Genomic DNA, 5933 nt, shown 5'->3' on the forward strand with positions numbered 1-5933 from the left:
ATGGTTGATTTCTTATCTGACTCAGTCCAGCAATGGATTTTGGCACATACACAAATATTCCAATCAGTCTCATTATCAAACTTTGCATTATTCAGGATAATAGATGATAGATAGATAGATAGATAGATAGATAGATAGATAGATGAAAATGGTTGATTTCTTATCTGATTCAGTCCAGCAATGGATTTTGGCACATACACAAATATTCCAATCACTCTCATTATCAAACTTTGCATTATTCAGGATGATAGATGATAGATAGATAGATAGATAGATAGATAGATAGATAGATAGATAGATGATGAATGACAGATAGGTGTGTGTGTGTGTGTGTGTGTGTGTTGTGTTGAGAGTGCCTATGTAATGACTCATTTAATAGAGACTGAGAAATACCACAATCTGTGTTCTGAGATTTGAACAACTAAGATATATTGTGATATAAAGAGTATAAATTCCAAACTAAGTTCAAAGTCCTAAAAACCAGACTACTAGTGGTAAAAGTTGCATTTCAATGGAAGCACAAGAATGATTGGTCAGTGTACCATGTAGTCAGGCAGAGATCAGTCAGCTGTCTCTTTCTGTTCTGCTGAGACTCTCAGTGGGGTGACTGGTGCACACCTGCATTGAGATTCCCCCTGGGAAGGTTCAGACTCTGAGGTGAATGGTGCATGCTCATATTGGGAAGAGAAAGCTGCTTCCCTCAATCTACCAATTCAAAGATTAATTCCCTTCTGGAAACACCTTTACAGACACACCTAGGGATAATGTTTACCAGATGTTTGCCAGATATACATCCATCTCCTGGCCCAGTCAAGTTTACATGTAAAGTTAAACATCCCATATGGTAACTTTGTTTAAAGTTTTGAGGGACTGCCAAACAGTATTCCCCAATAGCTAAATCAGTTTATGTTGTCATTAACAGTGTGTGAAGGTATCAGTTTCTATACATCCTTACAGAAATTAATGATTTCTTATTTCTTGTTTCATATTTGCCTGTTAATAACCATCCTAGTAGAATGTGGAATGATATCTCACTGTGATTTGATTTGCATTTCCCTAACTGGCATAATGGGAATCTTCTGTATGTCCTTTGTACACAGTGCTAGACTGTGTAAATCAGACTGCTTAATGTTCTAATACTGAGTTCTCTGAGTTCTTCATAGTTTATATAACTATGAAGCTCTTATCAGCATACAATTTACAAATAATATCCATTTCTGGTATTGTCTTTTCCTCTTGTCAAGAGTATCCTACAAAGCACAAAAGTTTTAAACTGTGATATAGTCCAGTAGATCCAGTTTATTTTATTTTGACAAGTGTTCTTTTGGTCTAAGAGATTATTTATTTTTTTCACGTATTTTTATCTACTTAACTATTGCTAGACATCTAAGTTGTTTCTGTATTTTGGCTATTGCGAATAACGCTACAATACATACAATACATAGGGGTGTGGCCGTCCCTTGGAAACACTAATTTCATTTCCTTTAGATATAAATACCCAGAAAAAGGACTGCCAAATTTTGTAGCATTTCTAAGTTCTACTTACAGAGAAACTTCATGGTGCTGTCCATATTGACTGTACCAACTTTCAGTTTACCAGGCACAAACAAGAATTTTTCACCCTCATAAAAACGTGCCATCTCTTATCTTTTTTCTGACTATCACCCTAATAGATGGGCTTGACATGTATGATCTTTATGTTGTTGTAGTAAAGTTCTTCAATACTTAACTTGATGAGAGTTTTTTAAATCATTAATTGATGATAAATTTCATCATGTTTTTCACATACCCATTGAGAAGATCATATTTTTGTCCTCTATTCAGTAACAGGGTGGCTCACAGGACTTAATATTACTATAGAAAAGCATCTTTTCAAGTAAAGGATAAATCCACCCTAATTATGTACTTTGATTTCTTAATGTGATACTGAACTTAATTTGCTGATTTTGCTGTGAATTTCTGCATCTATATTCATTGAGAATATTGAATAGAAATTTTTACTTTTTCAGTATCTTTTTCTGGCTTTGTTATAAAAATAATGCTGGTCTCATAAGAAGAGTTTGGAAGACATCCTTTACTTCATTTCTGCATAAGAGTTTAAGATTAGCATTAATTATTTGGTAAATGCTTGGTGGAATTCACCCTGGAGGCCATCTGGTTTAGGGCTTTTCTTTTTAATCTCTCACTTAATCTTCTGATTTATTAAGTATTCAATCTTTATGGGTTGTGTCTGCGTAGCGATGCATCCAATTCTTCTAGATGTTTTATAATAGTATATAACAATTCATTATAGTTTTTCTTTATATTTTTAAAATAAGGCCTCATTTGCTGAAATTGTCTATCTTTTCTCTACTCTGTTTCATTTATTTATCCTCTATTTTATTATTTCCTTCTATTAAACTTGTGTCGTTTGTTCTTGTTTTCTCAGTTTCTTGAGTTGTAACAGATTACTTGTGAATTTTTTAATCTTTTGCTCTTTCTATCTTTCTCTGTCTCTCTCTCATTGTGTGTGTGTGTGTGTGTGTGTGTGTGTGTGTTGTGTATCTGTATGTCTAAGTGTCTGTGTCTGTCTGTTCATGTCTGCAGGTAGGTAATGGTGTACATCCACAAGTGTGAATGTGTGTGAAGGGACCAGAAGACAGCCTTGGGCAGAATTCCTCAGGCTCCGTCCACCTTTTTTTAAAGACAGGATCTCTCAGAGACCTGGGGCTTGCTGATTAGGCTAGGCTGACTGGTCATGAGTCCCAGGGATCACAAGTCTTTTCTTCTCTAGCACTGGGACTACAACAATGCATGTTTGGCTTTTTTAAACATGATTTCTAGGGACCTAACTCAGTTTCTTGTCCCTTCAAGGCAAGCATTTTACTGACTAAGCCATGTCTCCAGCCCCCCTTTTTTTCTTAATATGGTCATTTATTATGATAAACTTACCTCCTAAGATCTCACTTGCTACATTCTACAAGTTTTTGTTTGTCTATAGATACTGTGGTTTCCCTTTTGGATTCTTCTGATACATTGTTGTTTTGGAATATGTTGTTCAGTCTTCACATGCTTGTGGATCCTTCAGAACTCTCTCTGTTACTGATTTCTAGAATTATACTACTGTGGTTGGAAAAGAATACCAATATTATTTTAATCTTCGTAAATTTAAGATTTCTTTTGTAGCCTGCCATCTGCTCTATCCTGGATAATTCCTCAAAGGTGTCGAGAAGGCGCTATTTTCTGTTACTTTTAGTGTATTCTATGTATGCCTGTCTGATCCATTTAGTCTATAGTACAATACAAGTTCATGGTTTCTGTATAGATTTTCTGACTAGATAATTGATCAATTACATTATCTCATATAATTGCCCACATACTTATTTTAATGATACTGTTTGGCAAGGGATGGATTGAAAGTGCTGTCTGATATCATTGACACTCACCCTGAAAATCCCCCTTCTTTTAAGACAAGTCTACAAAGAACAAATTCTCTCCATTTTTATGTATCTTGAAATTTCTTTATTCTGCCTTCATTTCTGACAGATGGTTTTTTTTTGCTTGAAAAAGTTTTTGGTTGACAATTTTCACTTTCACTATTCTGAATATGTCATCCCACTGCCTCTGACTTCCATTGTTTCTGATGAGACATCTGCCGTTAAAATAATCTCACTCAGGTCTCCTTGTCCTGGATGTGTCATCTTTATCTTCTGCCTTCTAGATATTTTTCTTTGTCTCTCGCTATCAACATTTTTATTGCAATTTGTCTAGATTTAGATTCTAATGCTCTTATCCATTCAGATTTTTTCAAATTTTCAAATGTGCAAACGAATTTTTTTCATCAAATTCAACAGGATTTGCGTTACTCTTTCTTTGAGCACATTTCATTCTTACTTCTTCTTCTCTTCCCTTTTCTCTTTTCTACTCATGAGCATAACATGACCGTTGGTATGTTTAATGTGATCTTTGTCAATGAAGCATTGTATTAATTTATTACACTTTTCAATTCCAGTAATTCCATATAGTTCTTTAAAAAATGACCATCTTTTTATTGATTATTTACCCAAGGAGATAATGTCACTACACATGGTTTTCAATTACCCAAATTTGGTGTACTGCAGTTCTGAATGTATTTATAATGACTGGTTACATTTGACTTCATTGTGTGTATATGCGTGTGTGTGTGTGTGTGTGTGTACTGCAAGTTTGTTGTAAAACTCGTCATTTTAGATAATTTATTGTAATATGTCAAGATCCTGTTGGTCTCCCCTTATCCAACAGCTGGTGGTGCTTTTTGCTTGGTCATTTATTCATTTGTTTAATGGCTTAGTTGTCTCTGAAATACCTCATTTGAAGTATGCAGCCTCTATTATCTGTGAACGACAGGGTAGACCCTGGGTCAGAATAAATTTTTTGTTGTTTAAGGCTTGTGCTTAATCCTGTTCAGTAAGTTAGTCTTTATCATTTTTAACATTGTATATACGCATGGTTTGAGATATGTTTCACACTTTAGATGCTTTATGTAATCCTCCCCTTCCCCGCAAGATTAGCTAGCTATTAGCTTGGCTTTTCCCTACAATAAACACTTCTGATAAGATGCAGGTTTTGGTAGCCACAAATTTTCAAGACCACCAAGGGCGTGTATGATTTTATTTTTCAGCTGCCTTACTAGGAGTGCCCCTTTGCTCTAAGGAGCTTATTGTTCAACCAGAGGTTGTTCAGAGGATATGTTTAATTATCTAGGTACAGTGGGACTTGTGCTGTGTGCTGATCTGTGTGTATCTTGGGAAATGTTTCCAGATCATCTTTGTATCCCACTCTAATTACCCTTTAATATGTGCACACTCTGCTTGCTCTGATCACTCCTCCTCTTTGTACACATTTTTCCCATACCACAGGGTTGCTGTGATTCCAGGAATGCCTGTCTTGGCTCCTTCATGGCTTCTCTATGGTTAGCTTTTGATTGTTCTGAAATTTTGATTGTGGCTAATTTTATCACAAAGTACTGAGAATCCATTTAAGTGCTTTCCATCAATACCACCATTGGTTTTAATAAAACGTTTACCTGTTAATTTCTCTACAGTTTGTTCCAAAAGTCAATCATATTGGGCAAATGTAGAATTCATCATTAATGCCCATCTCTCAGGCCCACCTTTCTGCCTGGGCAAAACCTTGATGAGGAAGAAGCACAGTCCTCTTTGTTGTTGGATCCAGAATATTTCAACATTAATTTAAGGCTGAGGGAAATAGGAAACATGAGTGGACTGCCCTTCATGGATTTTTCTGTACTCCCACACTCATGCTGGGAAAGGAGGACCACTTGAAATAGAATTAGAGTTCTCCTGTTAGTTTGCATAATAAATACCTTATGATGCAGATGTCATAGGTTCATTTTCTTCTTAGAAAAACTTAGAATTTTTTGATTGAATCCTTATCTACTTGTTAGATGCCTTCAAGACAACTTTGAGATACTTGAAGTACTTGTGCATGTGGGATATATTAAAATTTTTGCTCCATATATGGTTAATTGTTGAAGAAATAGTGCAACTCTGGAAGATATCTGAGAACTTTCTTTCAAGATAATTGACCCCTCCTCTCAAGTGATTCCTACTTACCATCTGCTAAGTCAGAGTTTCTTCCTTAGGAGATTTCTGACATTTCTTTCTGGGTGATTATTTCCCTCACAGACAAAGTATCACAGAGATAAAGCCCTTTATCTTGTTACTATAAAACATCTTTGAACCTTTCTCTGTGTTTTATTTTAATTCCATGATTCTGTTTCCTAAAATAGCATTTTACTATAGAAACCAATCCAGAAGGCAGTCTTCCATGTCTGTGTTGCACTGTGTTGCACTTGAATAACATGTTCACCACACTTGACAACTGTACCGTAGAATGTAGAGGATAGACTTAAAAAATACATATTATTTTTATGGCCCCCAAATACCAAATAT

This window comes from Nannospalax galili, unplaced genomic scaffold (genome assembly GCF_000622305.1).
Source record: "Nannospalax galili isolate Female #2095 unplaced genomic scaffold, S.galili_v1.0 scaffold383, whole genome shotgun sequence".
NCBI lineage: Eukaryota > Metazoa > Chordata > Mammalia > Rodentia > Spalacidae > Nannospalax > Nannospalax galili.